A 17,759-nucleotide genomic window follows, 5' to 3' on the forward strand; every position below is an offset into this window, starting at 1 on the left:
AACAAGCAGCTGGGCCTTTACTCTTTGAGAAACGAGATCAGCTCCTCCCGCTGAGGAGGAGCCCTTCTCAAAGCCGGCTGTGCACACAGCCCGACCTACCCCTACCCGAGAGCCACTGACAGAGTCCCTAGGTAGGTCAACTGACCCCAGAGGCACTCGAGGGTCATGGAGGGCCTCTTCCTCTCTCACCAAAACAGAGTGTTTGGGTGCTCCTGGACCAGGAGGATGCTCTGGCTCCAAGTCAAAGGTCACATCTTCCAGGTGCAGGCAGCCACAGTAGTCAAGGACTAAGTGGGAGAGGAGAGAGGTTCTTACCTACTATTTCCTGCAGCCAACTCCCTCCGCAGGGCCCCTTATCAACCTGCTACACACCTCTTCTGCCTGGATGATAACAATCTGCTTTTCACCCTGCTCCGCTATTCCTGGGCCACACAGCAGAGACTCTGGACCATTTTGTCTGAGGCTTGAGATAACCAGCATTCTGTAAGTGTTCTTCATAGAAACAAAATCCATAGCATGGGTGGGGGAGGGGAGTGGGGGAGGGTGTGTCTGTCCTTGTGTGTGTAGAGGATGGGGGTGGGGAAGAGAAAGACAGGATGGCTCGGGGCAGGGGTGGGGAGGGGATTTTAGAAATTAGTTCACATGATTATGTGGTTGTTTTTCTTTAGTCACTAAATCATAGTCAACTCTTTGCAACCACAGGGACTGTAGCCTTTCAGGCTCCTCTGTCCATGGGATTTCCCAGGCAAGAATACCAAAGTGGGTTGCCATTTCCTTCTCTGAGGAATCATCCCAACCCAGGGATCGAACCTTCATCTCCTGAACTGGCAGGCCGATTCTTTACCACTGAGCCACCAGAGAAGTCCTCACATGATTATGAAGTGAAGTGAAGTCAATCACGTCCGACTCTTTGCGACCCCATGGACTGTAGCCTATCAGGCTTCTCCGTCTGTGGGATTTTCCAGGCAAGAGTGCTGGAGTGGATTGCCATTTCCTTCTCCAGGGGATCTTCCTGACCCAGAAATCAAACCCGGGTCTCCCGCATTGCAGGCAGACGCTTTACCATCTGAGACATCAGGGAAGCCCCAGCTTGTCCCCTATTTGAATTTGCCAGTCCCTATAATCATGTGTGATCATATAATCACATAATTATAGGGACTGGCAAATTCAAATAGGGGACAAGCTGGCAATTCCAGCAAGAAGTTGATGGAATTGTAAGTAAGGTGGAAGTCCTCTTCAAGGACCCTTTTCTCTTAAGGCTTTCAGTTGATTGGATATGACACCCACCACATTATGAAGAGTCATCTACTGTACTCAAAATCTGCCAATTTAAATATTAATCAGAGCTTTCAAAAATGTCTTCATAGGAACTTCCCTAATGGTCCAGTGGCTAAGACTCCATGCTTCCAATGCATAGATCCCAGGTTCGATCCCTGGTTAGGGAACTAGATCCCACATGCTGCAACTAAGACTTCTCATGCTGCAAATAAAAGATTCCACATGACAGAACAAAGACCCACCTGGCACAGCCAAATAAATATGTTTTAAATGCCTTCATAGCAGCTTCTATACTGGTACATGACCAAACAACTGAGCACCAGAGCACAGCCCAGATGACACAAAATGAACCATCACAACCTGGGTGGGGGAGGCTGGTGGCCACAGAACCTCTAAGTGAGAGAAAGGAGTGCATCCCCAAGGGGGTACCCCTCCCCAGTGGAAACCCTGAAGTTCTTCAAGAAGCAATTTAGAAAGAGGAGGGGGAGGGGCAAAGAGTGGGCGCTCCACAGCAGTAATTGTCTAGAAGGGCAAAGCCCCACAGTCAATATTATTCTAAGCCCAACACCCATCTTCTTAAGCCACTGGATAAATTCTTCATCCTCTTTAGGTTTAGGCAATTCAGTTTAGTATCATATAAATTGCTCATGAGACAAAAAATTATTTCAAAGAAATCTAAAGCTTCACACATACATCACTTCAATTCATATTATTGTCAGTTATATTGACAATATAATAATGTTAGTATTGTGATTTTGCAACTGTTTTAAGTGTAGAACAAAGCAAATAAAACTTATTAATGTTATTAGAAACCAAGATTTTTAGCAAAGAGATGCACATATAAAATAAAAACAGTTAACAGGAAAAAAATCCTGCAATGTTGAATTGGAATAGTCAATTCAAATGCATGATTATTTTCTTTAGTGAATTTTCTACCTTTACTCACTAAAGGGAACTAAAAGCAATGACTTCCCGGTATCAGTGAGGACCACTAGCATGCAGACCTTGGTTTTTAAGTACTACTCCTTATTCAAAAGCATGAGGGCTCCTCAGAGAGACGGCAGATTCCAGGGCTTGGTCAGAGAACATACAAAATGAGCCCAGGACACATTCTGCCAGAAAGTAAAAGTACACCAAGATCAATGGGGTTATAACCAAAGAAAACACTGTCCGGCAGTACTGAATAAAGTTGAGCATACTCTATGAACAAGCAATTCCACTGTTAGGTATATGTTCCCTGCTTCCAAAAACAAAAAAAAGCAAACAAAACTCAACAATATGTTCACCCAAAGACAAGTATCAGAATGTCCATAGCAGCACTGTTTTAATAGAACACGGAATCAGCCTAAATGCCCACTAACATTAGAATGGATAAATAAATTGCAGGAGGGATGAAAAAGAACTACAACTACACACATCATAGATGAATCTCGTGAACATGATGATGAACAAAGAAGCCAGACACATAAAAACACTGTATGTTCTATGATCCTATTTATACAAAGTTCCCAAACAGGCAAACTGATCAACAAGTTTAAAAGTAAGACTCTTAGTGGTTACTCTTGCGGGGAAAGATAGGAAGAGGGTGTGATGGAGGCTCCTGGGGTAATTTCATTGTTCTGTTTCTTGATCTGGGAACTGGTTACACAGGTGTTTGCTCTGGGAAATTTTTGAACTGTAGACTCAATCTTCTGTATATTTCTCTATGTAATTGAATTAATTTTTTTTACTTTTAAAAAAAGCCAGCTTGAAGGGGCTCCCATAGGCCAAATTTAGTATAATTTGAATATCAAAAAGGATAATGATTGTAGCTGGTTAGTAAATAAAAATACATGTGTCCAGGGGGTGGTGAGAGGATAAACAGGACAGACCTTCTTTACAAAAGAAAGTCAAATAAATGTGGAAGTGATACCAAAACTCAAGTCTGTGTGCTCGTTACATAGAGAGGCCAAACATAACTAAAACTTCGGAGTCTGGAACAGAGAAAGGTATATTGTAGGGCCCTGCAAGGAGATGGGTGGTGGCCCAAAAACTTTCAGCAAAGCCCTTTTCTAGGAAAGGTGACAGAGGGGTGTGGTTAACTGTTGCAAACTTCTTGGTATCAGAGCCTTTGTTCTGGAGGTTAGGTCAGGGTCAGGGAATGATGTTCCTGTAAATCTCTACCAAACAAATGTTATTCCCTGTCTGACAAGAAGGCCAAGGTCCCGAAGGTTCTTCTGAGGTCCAGGTCCTGGCTGAGGAGGCACATCTCAGTTGGCGGCTCCCTCAGGGGCAGGTCCCCAGACCCTGCACAACTGTCATCACTGAGGGAGCAAAGCGCCCAGGACGCAACCAGCCCTCAGGTTCCTCAGGCTACCCAAACGGTGGGGGCCAGGGCCCATACACTGTGTCCTTTGCGGACTGCCACTGCCATTAGGTCAGCGGTGGGCATGGGGAAGAGGTTCACCACCGCCTCAAGGCCTGGGCCAAAGCCAGGGGGTGGCCCTAGAGAGGGCTCTGGAGCCCTGCAGGACACAACCCCCAGCCTATTCCCTGGGCCCCCACAGCACACCTGCTGGCCCGAGGCCAGGTAAGCTGGAGAGACGGATCTACCTCTTACCTCACTCTCTGCCTGACGACCACCACTCCACTGCCTGATTCGGTTGGCTGAATCCTCTGTCCCTCCTTGACAGCTGGTTGCTTGTGGGCGGGGCTCACTGCTGTGCTAACCAATGACTGAGCAGGACCACTCAAAGGGCTCTCTTTGACAGTTGGTTGCTTGTGGGTGGGGCCAACTGCAGTGTCGACCAATCACTGAGCAGAGCCCCCACAGGTCCAATGGCAACCAAAGTTGGATGCGGCATAGTGGCACGGCAGCAAGGGCTGCAGACTTAGGGCTGCACTCAGCCATACTCTGTTACAGAAGGAAAGACAAGATTAGATCACCATTTATACTCACCCTCCACATAATACTTGACAGAGGTAACAATCATCAGTGGAAGCTAAAATCATTGGATTAAAACTTGTTAGCAGCACCAAGGTATCATCTCAGAGACCGCTTACCTCTGGGAACAGGAGCACTAGTACATTTGCGATAAAGAGGTGATGGAAAGGTCTAGTGTGACCACCTTAATCCAGTGCTTGAAACTGGCATCACAAATAATGGAACAGTGTGACATTGTGTGCCTCCTGATAGGATGCAAATTAAACAAACAAAAAAAATCTAAAGCAGTGGGTCTTCCTGGCTGCATTAAAATCACCTGAGCGGATTTCAAAACTCCCAAAGCCTAGGCCACGCTACCAGACCAACTATATCAGAATCTCTGGGGTGGACCTCCATGTATCAGTATTTTTTAAAGCTTCCAAGGTGATTGCAACATGCAAAGTATTCCAGATAAAAAATCTATAGCCTAACTTCAATATATAGGATCCACAGGATAGAGCAACGGTTCTTAGTGCTGACTACTTACCAGAATCACCTAGAGAATTTTGAAACCAGGGTCACCTGAGCTTCAACTCCAGAGATTCTAATTTAATTGGTTTAGAGTGGAACACAGACATCAGTATTCTCTTTTCTAGGCTTTAAATTTGATTTAAGTAATTCCCATGAGAACAGAGTGGGCCAATGAATCCCCCTTCCTTGTACTGCCAATTAATCAAGACAGGTGGTTCCGATGTGCAGCCAGGGCAGAGGATTACCGGGACAGAGGAAAAACTGAACATCATGAGGAAACAGAAATCTAGAATGTGGGACATTCGTACAGTCACTAGCCTAGGTTCTTCAGAAGGTCAATGTCATGGGAGAAAAAAAAGGGAGAGCAAATATTCTAAGTTAAAATAAGTAACAACCATTAAAAAAAAGGTAATTGATTTCCTTTTTTAAAGCTGTAGATGGGGAGGGATTTAAACATTAAGTTGATTATATTTTTTCTTCTTAAGTTGATTTTAGATGGCTTTCTTAGCAGGTATAATGACATTGTGGGTCTGAAAACAAATATCTGTATTCTTAAGTGATGTATGTTAAATATTGAGAAGTGATGTGTCGTAATGTGTATGCATGTATGCATGCTCAGTTGCTTCAGTCCTGTCCGAATTTTTGTGACTCCATGGACTGTAGCCCACCAGGCGCCTCTGTCCATGGAATTTTCCAGGCAAGAATACTGGAGTGGGTTGCCATTTCCTTCTCCAGGGGATCTTCCCAACTCAGGGATCAAACCCAGTTCTCTTACATCACCCGCATTGCATGTGGATTCTTTACTCACTGAGCCACCTGAGAAGTCCATCATAATGTGTATATAACTTTAGACTTCTTTGTACTAATGTTGGACTGCACCCTGCAGGCCTGTAAGCCTTGTAACTGTCCAGCCGGGAGACCAAAGAAAATGCCTAGAGACAGTGACAGAGACACCAATGACTTGTTGGATAGCTAATCTTGCAAATCGGAAGCAAAAAGTCCTGGAGAAACATTCCACCATGGGCAGAAGGCAGGACACAGCAGAAATCTCCTCTACTCGAGGAATAAGAAGGCTACCATTTACAGGGGGAACTGACATAACTAGCATCAGGTTAGCTCATCAGTCACCAGGGAAGCCAGTGGCTGGGGCAGGGAGCAATCACATAGGTAGTTTACTCAATAAGCCCTAAGATCAGAGGATTGGGAAGGAACCCGCCTGCCAATGCAGGAGACATAAGAGACAGGGGTTTGACCCCTGGGTCAGGAAGATTCTCCTGGAGGAGGAAATGGCAATCCACTCCAGTATTCTTGCCTGGAGAATCCCACGGACAGAGGAGCCTGGCGGGCTACAGTCCATAGGGCCGCAAAGAGTCAGAAACGACTGAAACGATTTATCACACATGCAATTGAGTAGGGTGTAGGTGAAGCAGAGACTGGTTGAACAGGGGATGAACAGAGAGCAAGAGAACAGTCATCTTGAGTGGCCTGATCATATAGCTAATCTCTCAGTTTTCCTGAATGTTTGAAATAGTTGATATAAGAAAATGTTGAGGAAATAGGAAATTTGTTACTGTTGCCCACACTGTGGTGTGCAGGATCTCAATTCCCCGACCAGAGATAGAACCTATACCCCCTGCAGAGGAAGCATGAGTCTTACCACTCAACTGCCAGGGAAGTCCCAATTTTTTAAAATAGAGATTAAAAAAAAAAAAAAAACCCTACTCAGCAGTCCTTGCAACTTCCATCTGTATTAGTTCTCTCTTGAGAATTCTCCAGTAAAATTCACTCACAACTCAACCTTACACAACCAACCTCACACCCCACCCAACAATCAAAGCTGTATTTCTCAACCTTTGCCCACTCCATTTCTCCTATTCAGTAGGAGTTATCTGGGAAATATCTCTTACTCAAATGAGCTTGAAAAATGCTGGGTTATACCAGGTTTCCTTGCTCCCCGATGTCTCATAAATCTTAATAGATTAACCTGCATTGGCCTTTGGGGTCAGGGAAGAACTCTTGCATGGTAAAACATTAATTCTTAACCCTATTTTGTTTCCAGCCCTTTATGGACAACAGACACCTTTTGTTCCAAAAGATCTTATAGATGAAATGTCCTGCAAGCATTTAGGGAAACACTAGCATGAGACAACTTCCCCCTCATTTTACAACTCCTCAATCTTTGATTAACCAAAGAGCCCCTGGACTTCCAAGTGGATCCTAATGGCACACTGGCAAACAGATGAAGATTTATCTCCCAACAACTGCAATTTCCTATTCACCTAAATACTAAATGTTTTTTCAGGAACCTATTTTCTCAAATATTTATGACTGTTTTCTGTGATTTCTATGCAAGCTTTGCTTCAAATGCACTCAAGATGTCTGTTTTAAAGCATGAGTTCCTCTCTCTGCTACACTGCTGGTGGGAATTTAAGTTCGCACAGCCACTACAGAAAACAGTATGGAGGTTCCTCAGAAAACTGAAGGTAGAATTACCATATGACCCAACAGTCCCACTCCTGGGCATAGACTTGGACAAAATTACAATTCAAAAAGATACATGCAGGAATTCCCTGATGGTCCAGTGGTTAGGACTATGTGCACTCACTGCCAAAGGCCTGGGTTTAATCCATGTCAGGGAACTAAGACCCCACAAGCTGTGTGACATGGCCAAAAAAAATACATGCACCTCTATGTTCATAACAGCACTATTCACAATAGTCAAGACATGAAAGCAACCTAAATGTCCATCAACAGATGAACGGATTAAGAAGAGGTGGTACATGGGACTTCCCTGTTGGTCCAGTGACTGAGACTCCAAGCTCCCAATGCAGGGTTTTGTCCAGGTTTTGCACAGGTTTTGTCCCTGGTCAAGGAACTAGATCCCACATGCTGCAATGAAGAGTTCTCATGTCACTAAAGATGCCAGGTACTGCCATAAACAAAGACCCCGTGTACCACAACTAAGACCCATACAACCTAATAAATAAATAAACGTTTTAAAAAGAAGATGTGGTACATATATAGAATGGAATACTACTCAGCCATAGAAAAAAACAAAATAATGCATTTGCAGCAACATGGATACAACTAAATAATATCATACCAAGTGAAGTAAGTCAGAAAGATAAAGACAAATACCATATGGCATCACTTATAAGTGGAACCTAAAATGTGGCACAAATGAAACTCTCTTCAAAACAGAAACAGACTCACAAATACAGAGAACAGATTTGTGGTTGCCAAGGGGGAAAGGGGCGGAAGAGGGATGGATTGGGAGTCTGGGGTTAGCAGATGCAAACTATTACATTTAGAATGGATTAAAAACAAGGACCTACTGTGTAACACAGGAGACCATATCCATCTCCTTGTTCAGACCATAATGGAAAAGAATATTTTAAAAAGAATGTATATATGTACATAACTGAGTCACTTTGCTATACAGCAAAAAAATCAGTACATTGTAAATCAACTATACTTTAATTTTAAAAAATTAATATGTAAATAAATTATGAGTTCCTAAAAGACCACCCCATATGTCTTCTTCCATTCTGCATCCAGGATGTCACCAACCACCACAAACATATCTGTTGATACCCAAATAGCAAGAAAGAAATGGATAAGGACACTTGCCCGGGGTGCCCCTACCATCCCAGTCTCCACGCAATGGTGGTACCCCAGTACTCCCCTCATGACCCTCTCAAGGTGTGTGTTATGATCACAGTTAAGGTTTTTAAGAGTCAGAGAGCCTACGAGGCTTGTGTGTGTATGTGCACTCAGTCATGTCCAACTCTTTGTGGCCCCATGGACTGTAGCCCATGCGTGTGTGTGTGTGTGTGTGTGTGTGTGTGTGTGTGTGTGTGAGACCCCATGAACTGTAGCCCGCCAGGCTTCTCTGTTCACGGGATTCTCCAGGCAAGAGTACTGGAGTGGGTTCCCATGCCCTCCTCCAGGGGATCTTCCCAACCCAGGGACTGAACCTGCATCTCTTGCATTAACCACTACAGCACCTGGGAAGCCCCTGGCCAGAGCCAAGGGAGTGGAGAAGCAGCTTGGCTGGGATCTGAGCCTCAGAGCTGCTCTCACAGTCACCACTGTGCTTCCTCAAACTTCAGCTTTAATCCTCTTCTCCAGCTCCTGCTTTGTCACACACAGTGTCGGGAATTTCAGTTCTTCCAGGAGAAGCAGACTCAAGTGGCAACCTGTGCCTTTACATGGCCCAAGGAAGCTGGCAAGTGGCAAGTGCAGATTCCTCAGGGGAGTAATGCTTTGACTAAGCCAAATTGGTCAGCCCTGTGGTGCATCCAACCTTAAAAATTAGCCTTAAGCTAATGAAGGGTTAATGACAAGTGTGAAGACGAAGGAGCTTATGGAGCCACCACCCAGAACTACTCAAAACTGCCTGGCCAGGGCTCAACCTGAAGTCTTTCGAAACTTGAGGGTACCTGAAGCCCTCCTTGAACTCAGAAGAACAGCCTGGCAATTCCCCATTCACTCCCCTCCCTGTAAAACACAGAAGCACTTCCAAGAAAGGCATATGAACTCCATTCTACAATAGCCAAATTAAGACTAAAAACTGACCTTAAAGAGATGAGAACTCACTCTCAGTAGATCTCAGACTGGTATGGACTTTTCCATGGGCAAGGGTAGGAATGACTCATAATATTTCCCCACTTGTTCAGGGGAAAGGGAGACCTCATACCACTCTGCAACTCTAGAGCCCGCACCAGAGCCCCAGGCTCTTTGGCTGAAATCAGAGGCCAGTTAGTTACTGGAGGCCCACATCTGCCACCTGCCCAGAGTTGACAATCAGGAGTTCCAGAAAAACATCTATTTCTGCTTTATTGACTATGCCAAAGCCTTTGACTGTGTGGATCACAATAAACTGTGGAAAATTCTAAAAGAGATGGGAATACCAGACCACCTGACCTGCCTCTTGAGAAATCTGTATGCAGGTCAGGAAGCAACAATTCGAACTGGACATGGAACAACAGACTGGTTCCAAATAGGAAAAGGAGTACGTCAAGGCTGTATACTGTCACCCTGCTTATTTAACTGATATGCAAAGTACATCATGAGAAACGCTGGACTGGAAGAAACACAAGCTGGAATCAAGATTGCAGGGAAAAATATCAATAACCTCAGATATGCAGATGACACCACCCTTATGGCAGGAAGTGAAGAGGAACTAAAAAGCCTCTTGATGAAAGTGAAAGAGAAGAGTGAAAAAGTTGGCCTAAAGCTCAACATTCAGAAAAACGAAGATCATGGCATCTGGTCCCATCACTTCATGGGAAATAGATGGGGAAACAGTAGAAACAGTGTCAGACTTTCTTTTTGGTGGCTCCAAAATCACTGCAGATGGTGACTGCAGCCATGAAATTAAAAGACACTTACTCCTTGGAAGAAAAGTTATGACCAACCTAGATAGCATATTCAAAAGCAGAGACATTACTTTGCCGACTAAGGTCTGTCTAGTCAAGGCTATGGTTTTTCCAGTGGTCATGTATGGAAGTGAGAGTTGGACTGTGAAGAAGGCTGAGTGCCGAAGAATTGATGCTTTTGAACTGTGGTGTTGGAGAAGACTCTTGAGAGTCCCTTGGACTGCAAGGAGATCCAACCAATCCATTCTGAAGGAGATCAGCCCTGGGATTTCTTTGGAAGGAATGATGCTGAAGCTGAAACTCCAGTACTTTGGCCACCTCATGCGAAGAGTTGACTCATTGGAAAAGACTCTGATGCTGGGAGGGATTGGGGGCAGGAGGAGAAGGGGACGACAGAGGATGAGATGGCTGGATGGCATCACGGACTCGATGGACGTGAGTCTGAGTGAACTCCGGGAGTTGGTGATGGACAGCGAGGCCTGGCGTGCTGCGATTCATGGAGTCACAAAGAGTCGGACACGACTGAGAGACTGAACTGAACTGAACTGAACCCAAGATCTGAATCAGCCTGTGATTCAGATACATAAAGTCATGGAATGATGAAACAGTGAAATCTGAAGTTCAACTCCAGGCCATGCAAAACTAGTTCCTCAGCTTACATCATTGCTTTGCTCATGTCCTATTGAGATGATGGACATTGGCATCTGTTTTAAGAAATATTTACAAGCAATGTAAATTCCTGCTGTTCAGAAAGCATTTGCCAACCACCTGCTCTGTGCTGTGTGACATCCATTATCCCAGTGCCTTAGAGACAGTTGTATCCAAATATCATGGCAGTCTTCCCTCCCCCAGAAGCCTCCCCAAATGATAGGCAGATTCTTGTTATAAATTAAGTTGAAAGAGGTTCTGAACCCTAAGACATCAAACAGAAGGGCTTTACAGCAAAGTCTCAGAATATAAAACTAATCTCAACCACATCCTGTCTAGTCTTTCATGGGATGGAAATGCCTAACATGTTGGTTGGGCTCTCCTGGTAACTATTTATCAAAGGAAAGAAAATTCTGGAACATGACAAATGGCCAAAGGCTCTCTCAGCCTGTTCTCCTAGACTCTTCAGGGGCTCTGCACACCTGCTGAGAACACAAAGGTAGATAAGATAATACCAGTCTGCAAAGAACTCGTAATCTACAGATGAGTGACACCCTGCTTTTAATTAACAGACCATGATCACGGCCACAGCAGGGACGCTTCACAGTGGTGTGCGTCTGCACAGAGGGTACCATACATTCCATCTCTACAGTGGGCAAAGTTACTCAAAGCAGTTCCTGGGCTTTTTACCACTGGAAATGTTGGGAAAGTGAAGGGAACTGTGTACTGGGCAGAGAAAATCATGTCATCAAATGTACCGGCAGGTAAAAGTGACCAGTGTGTGTGGGTGGGGGCAGATGAGTACCAGCTGCTTGATAAGGAACTTATGTAGGAGATTCCAAGTCACCACAGCTCCTGGACTGAGAGGAGCACTCCTGGAAACTAGGTCACTGAGTCCTAAAAGTAGTGCAATGCAGTTGCTATATCCTAACAGCAGATGAGTTTATTCAGTGTTTTAAATTAAACTAACTTTACCAACACTGTTCATAAAATAAAAATGGCTGAAATCATTTATGCCCAACACTGTTGGACACCATCTCTTGAAAAACTCCCAAGAACTCCATAAAAGAGGTACCACAGTTATGCCAGTTATACAGATCAGAAAACTGAAGCTCAGAGAAGTTCAGTAACTTACTCAAAATCACACAACTAGAAAGTGGAGGAGGTGGGATGTAAATTTCTTTAGTCCAAAGTCTATGTCTAATCATGTATGTTCAATACCGTAAGATACAGCAAGTAACAGTTCTGTTGTGTTCTGATCACTAGGAACAAAAAAAGGCTTTTATTTGGGTTTCAGAGCTACTGCATTGTCACCAATCTTTTATACTCCCCACAGCACACAACATGTTACTGGACACCACTGCTTATCATTCATCTTGATTTGTAATAAACATGTAAGGTGACATTATACTTAAGTCCCGCTAATAAAAGAAAAATGAGAGAAAGAGACAGAAGGCAAGAGATTTGATCAATGGCTTGGTATGTCTGTCAGTCTGTATATTTGTGTCTCTTTCTTTCTTCTTCTCTTCTCTCTCTCCCTCTCTCATTCTTTGTGTATCTTAATATGTCTCTCTTTCCACCTAGCTCCTCTTTTCACCTTTCAGTCTATCACTATCTTCGTCTCTCTGTCTGTGTGAGTGTGTTACTCTCTCCCCGCCTCACTCCTTCTCCTCTCCCCCAGCCCCTTTCAGAGCAGCACAACACTTCCTAGATCTCGAACAGAACAGTAACCTGGAATTGATTTGATATCATAAAACAGTCCCACGGGAAGCCTGGAGTCCCCAAGAACTCAAGTTAACCACGAAAGGGCCAGTGAGAGTAGCAGTAAATGATGAGAACTCATGAGGCAGAGAGACTTAAACCCCTACAAGCTACACAACCTAGGGCAAGTTACAAACCTATTTGAACCTCATATTCCTTACCTGTGAAATGGGTAATGTTGTAACCATCATACTGCTATTGCGAGGATTAAATGCAATAACAGATATAAAGTTCTTAATACAGAGTCTGATCCATGTTAAGTAACTAACAACAATGCCAGTTGCTACTGTTACTATTATTATTCACAGGGTCTTATTTGCCTTTAGACTCTCAGAATCTAGCATAGCACTTGGCATACAAATGGAGTTCAACATCTGCTCAGAGAAACAAGATAGAGATAAGCATACTGAGACATACACAGAAAAACACAGGACAGAGAGTTACAGCCAGGTAAAGAGACGGAAAGAGAGTTGGAGAGACAAAGACAGAGACACGAGGGAGGAAGGAAGAAAGAGGTGGACAGAGGCACAGTCTGACATGCCAATCAACCCCTGACCAAGTCTCTTTCCTTCAGTCTAAATTTCCCTTTAGCGGTATGGACCTAACATAATGTTTCCTTACTGGTTTCTCATAATTCAACATAGACAAACAAGGAAGTCACATTCTCCATCCCACAACCAGGCTTCCCATGACACAGAAGGGGAGCTGAGCAATGGACTTGGTACACACATCCATCATGACACTACAGAAGCAGTGAGTGACTGGCTATTCACTGGAGCAGAAGCAGGCTGCCCTGGCCCTCTCTGAGGCATTCCTTAAGGAGACTAGTCCAGGGGGTATTGAATCCATGACCTTGAACTCACCTGCCTGGACCCTTTAACCCAATGAGAAGGACATCCATTTCCCTCCCTGGCAGAGCTCCTAGGCAACGCCACAGGAACTTTTCTCCACAAATACAAAGGGCAAACTTTTATCCTCACATCAAAGGGAAAAACAAAACTTCCACGGTGGTGCTGCAGATAAAAATCCACCTGCCAATGAGGGGACATGGGTTCGATCCCTTCGAATCTCAGAAGATTTCACATGCCGCGAAGCAACTAAGCCCATGCGCCACAACTCCTGAGTCGGTGATCTAGAGCCAGCAGGCTGCAACTACGGAAGCATGCACACCTTAGAGCCTGTCTCCACAACAAGAGAAACCACAGCAATGAGAAGCCTGTGCACCGCAACAAAGAGCAGCGCCTGTTCGCCGCAACTAGAGAAAGCCCAAATGCGCCAAAGAAGACCCAGTGCAACAAAAAATAATTTTTTTTTTAAAAGGGCGAAACAACCCAGTCCTCCAAAGATATTTAACTCAGTTAGGAGGACACCAGCGTCCTCTCTTCGTTGTGTTGACCTTCAGTACTGGCTGTAAATTGTGAGCTTTATAACACGTCATAGCACACTTCGATAAAACAAAGGTGAGTACGAATGAGATCGCTTTTGGAACAAGGCCATCTTTAGAGAACGAGTATTGAGCAAACCATTGTGGAGATGGTATTTTCCATTCATGTGATTCCAGAGGAAGACTGAATCATCAGGAAAGAGCTGAAGCCCATCGGAGTTCTATGCTTGAAATTTCTAAACTACTCTCCACCCTGCTCTCCTGTCCTGCTGAGGACATCTCTCAGCTTGCACGGGAAGAAAGGGGAAGTTTACAACTGAATATGAAGCTGACTTCAACCGTCTGGATGTGCACTCTTGCCTCCAGTCAGCACGTCGGGTCAGTGCCCCTCTCACTCCCTGTGGACAGGTTCTGTGCCACCCCGTCCCCTCCCAGTCCCCTCCCTACTCCCTCTTACCACTTCTGAGCGGCATCACACAGGCAGCTTCAGCAGCCGACTCAGGCCATCAACACGGCTGCCACCACGTCACTCAGCACCAAACATCCCCCAGCTCTGCAGTTCCAGCTGTTACAAAAATCTGGGAACTCTCCTCTGCCCTCCAAACAAAACCCACTTTGTCTGTCAGCCAAACCACACCTGTAAGGATCTGGAGGCTGGGCTGTAACGCACTACTGTGGACGCTGATAAGGTCTGTCTCCAATGGTGGGGGTAGGGAGGCCTCTTCTAGGACCTTCTCATTTCATTTCAGAATCATTCCTTAGGAAAAAAAAAAAAAGAGGCTTCCTAGGAGCAAGGAGTCACTCAGTCTGCCTCCGACTACAGATCCCTGGCAGAAGGAATTACCAAAGCCAGTAAACTGATAGTGTAGAAGTACAGCTAATTTTAGAGATGGAGGGTGCTGATGGTTGCACAAGAATGCTCATGTACTGATGCCACTGGCCTGTACACTTAAAAAGGGCTAAGATGATTATATATTTTACCACAGTTTTTTTTTTTTTTGGTTCCAAGGTTTGTTTGTTTGTTTGTTTGGATTTGTTGTTGGTTTGCTATATATTAGGTCCTCATTCATGATCCATCTTAAACATAGCAGTGCGTGCAGGTCAGTCCCAGACTCCCAGATTCTCCCTCCCCACCCCCCACCCCAGCCACCATTTTTCAAAGTGAAAAAAATTTAAAAATAAATTGAATGCAACACATTTTTTTAAAAAAAGGAAATACCCCCAAGTCTCAGGTGGTCTAATGATCACTGATTTAGTATTACTCAATTTTCAACTGAAATATCGTTGCTATACAATATTATAAAAGTTACAGGTATACAATAATGATTCACAATTTTTAAAGGTTATAGCTATAAAATATTGGCTAGATTCCCCATGTTGTACAATATATCCTAATGGCTTGTTTTATACATTATAGTTTGTATTTCTGAATCCCCATCCCTATATTGCCCCTCCCTCCTTCCCTCTCCCCACTGGTATCCACTAGATTGTTCCCTATATCTCGGAGACTTTTTTGTTATATTCACTAGTTTCTGTTTCTTTTTTGCTATGGTCACTAGTTTGTCAAATTGTTTAGATCCCACATATAAGTGATAGCACACAGTACTTGGGGCTTCCCAGGTGGCGCAGTGGTAAAGGATCCCTCTGTCAATGCAAGAGATGCAAGAGACTGGCGTTTGGTCCCTGGGTCAGGAAGATCCCTGGGGGAGGAAATGGCAACCCACTCCAGTATTCTTGCCTAGAAAATTCCATGAATTTTCCATGGGGTCCATGTAGCCCTGGTGGGCTACAGTCCATGGGGTCGCAAAAAGTTGGACATGATTAAGCACACACACACATACACACATATAGTATTTGTCTTTCTCTGTCTGACTCAAAGTATTATTATTTTTAAAGAGAATCTCGGTAGCACAGAAAGCTAAGCAGTAGTGAGGGTTTGCGAAAATCAAAAGTAGGAAAATACATGCTCCTGTAATCAAAAATGCCCTTAAACTAAAAATCAACACACTCTGTCTGGTGTATGAGTATTTTCTATGAGTATGATTTTCCAAAGAATGTTACAAAGCTTTTCTTTCAGAAACCGGTTCTTCCACAATTGCAACCTGAAGAACTTTCAGATCACAGGAGTGGCCTATTAGGGTTTCCAGTTCTAACAGTAACATGTTCAACAGGCTACTTTCATGGTACCTCTCTGAAAATGAAGACACAGTCCCCCATTACATAAGTGGAAAATATTATTTGCATTGGCAGATGGTAAAGTTAAGGCTTGGAAAATCTAAAAGGCTGAACTGAAATCATCCCATGAGAAGAGAACTTCAGATTCTAGATCCTGAACTCCAGGCTCAGAGGCCATACTTTTCCTGCCTTCTGGCTTGAGATCATTTAAGAAACAGAGGTCACTCATTGTAAATTATAATAATAAACTTCAATAACTGTTCAGCCACATAAACACCTACTCTCTTGAAGCATGCCTGTTAACTCACTCTTTGCCAGGAGACTCCAACACAAGAAGCCCCAAACTGGGGGAAAGCCCTGAATAAAGCTTACCTTCAGGAAAGGGAAAAGGCATGATTAATTGCTCACACTTGTCAGTTTCACCCACAAAGAGTACTGAGTGACCTGTAGAAGGTCTTAGGGGCAGGGCAGGGGAACAGCTCCAGCACAGGTCAGGTTCTAACATGTCAGGTACAAGCAGCAGAGCACATCGGTCAGGAGCAATCATGGAGGCAGAAAGCCCAATGGCAAGCCCAAGAAAGAGAACAGATTATGACCATCTCTCAAGCAGTTATCCATAGAAAGAGTTTTTATCCTGATACCAAACCAAGATGGACCAAGAAAAGAGAGAGAAATGCAATGCACACAGTTCCCTGCCATGCTACCTACAAAGGTGTGTGCATCTGCCCTGGATTTCACAACTTCCCTACAGTCTCTGCAGAAAAAAAACATAAACCTCTTCCTACAAAGGCTAATAATTTCCTTTGAGCTCTGGTTTCCACCTTCCCCTCCTCTTCAAAGGCATGCACCAGTTATTTATCATCTCTATTTCTTTCACCTTTCCCTTTCTATTGCCACATTCGTTTCACCACCGTGATTCTAAAGTTTGTGGCTCAAAAGGCTCTTTCTTTGAGAAGCAGGTAAGTTCTGCATGTCATTCCTAAGGGGCTGATAGATTCTTAGGCTCACTGAGCCCTGCTTTCTGTCATTCTGAAGAGACGGAGGTCTCTTCCATCTCAGACCTTAGCTGCTCGTGGACACCTCTCCTTCCTTTCCAAGCAAGTTTCTAGCATACACACCTCTCCGCTCCCTATCTCGTATTTCCTCCTCTAGCCATTGCCCTCACTCCACCAAAACTAATCCTGTAGTGTGTATGTTTAAGCGCTCAGTTGTGTCTCACTCTTTTACTACCCAATGGACTGTAGCCCGCCAGGCTCCTCTGTCCATGGGATTCCCCAGACAAGAATACTGGAGTGAGTTGCCATTTCCAACTCCAGGGGATCTTCCTGACCTGGGGATCGAATCCACATCTTCTGTGTCTCCTGCATTGCAGGAGGATTCTTTACTGCTGAGCCATAAGAAAGGCCAATCCTGTTGAAGTTACCACTGACATTTCAAATGCCACGCTCAGGGGATACACTTTTCTCTCTCATTTGACTTCCTGCTGCATCTCACAGTGACCTATCCCCAGTAGACTAAAACGTCCTCAAATATCTTGATGTCACAGCAATAAAGCCTTCAGAGAGTCTGATAAACAATTTTTCCTTTCCTAGGAAATGTTCAAACCACTCTCCTGGGCCCCAGCTCCATGTTTTTGTACTTACATGCCTCCACCTCCCCACCTTCCCCACCATGGTCAATCAGCCCAGAGACGGGCCTC

General features: G+C 44.3%; 1 non-coding gene across 1 annotated transcript; it reads left to right on the plus strand.

Annotated features, from left to right (window-relative positions):
• The first annotated feature begins 1,372 nt into the window (after positions 1-1,372).
• Positions 1,373-1,445, plus strand: TRNAW-CCA (transfer RNA tryptophan (anticodon CCA)). Its single transcript has one exon. It is a non-coding gene; the product is annotated as a tRNA-Trp (tRNA).
• The last annotated feature ends 16,314 nt before the right edge of the window (positions 1,446-17,759 follow it).

This window comes from Capricornis sumatraensis, chromosome 19 (assembly GCF_032405125.1).
Source record: "Capricornis sumatraensis isolate serow.1 chromosome 19, serow.2, whole genome shotgun sequence".
Taxonomy (NCBI): domain Eukaryota; kingdom Metazoa; phylum Chordata; class Mammalia; order Artiodactyla; family Bovidae; genus Capricornis; species Capricornis sumatraensis.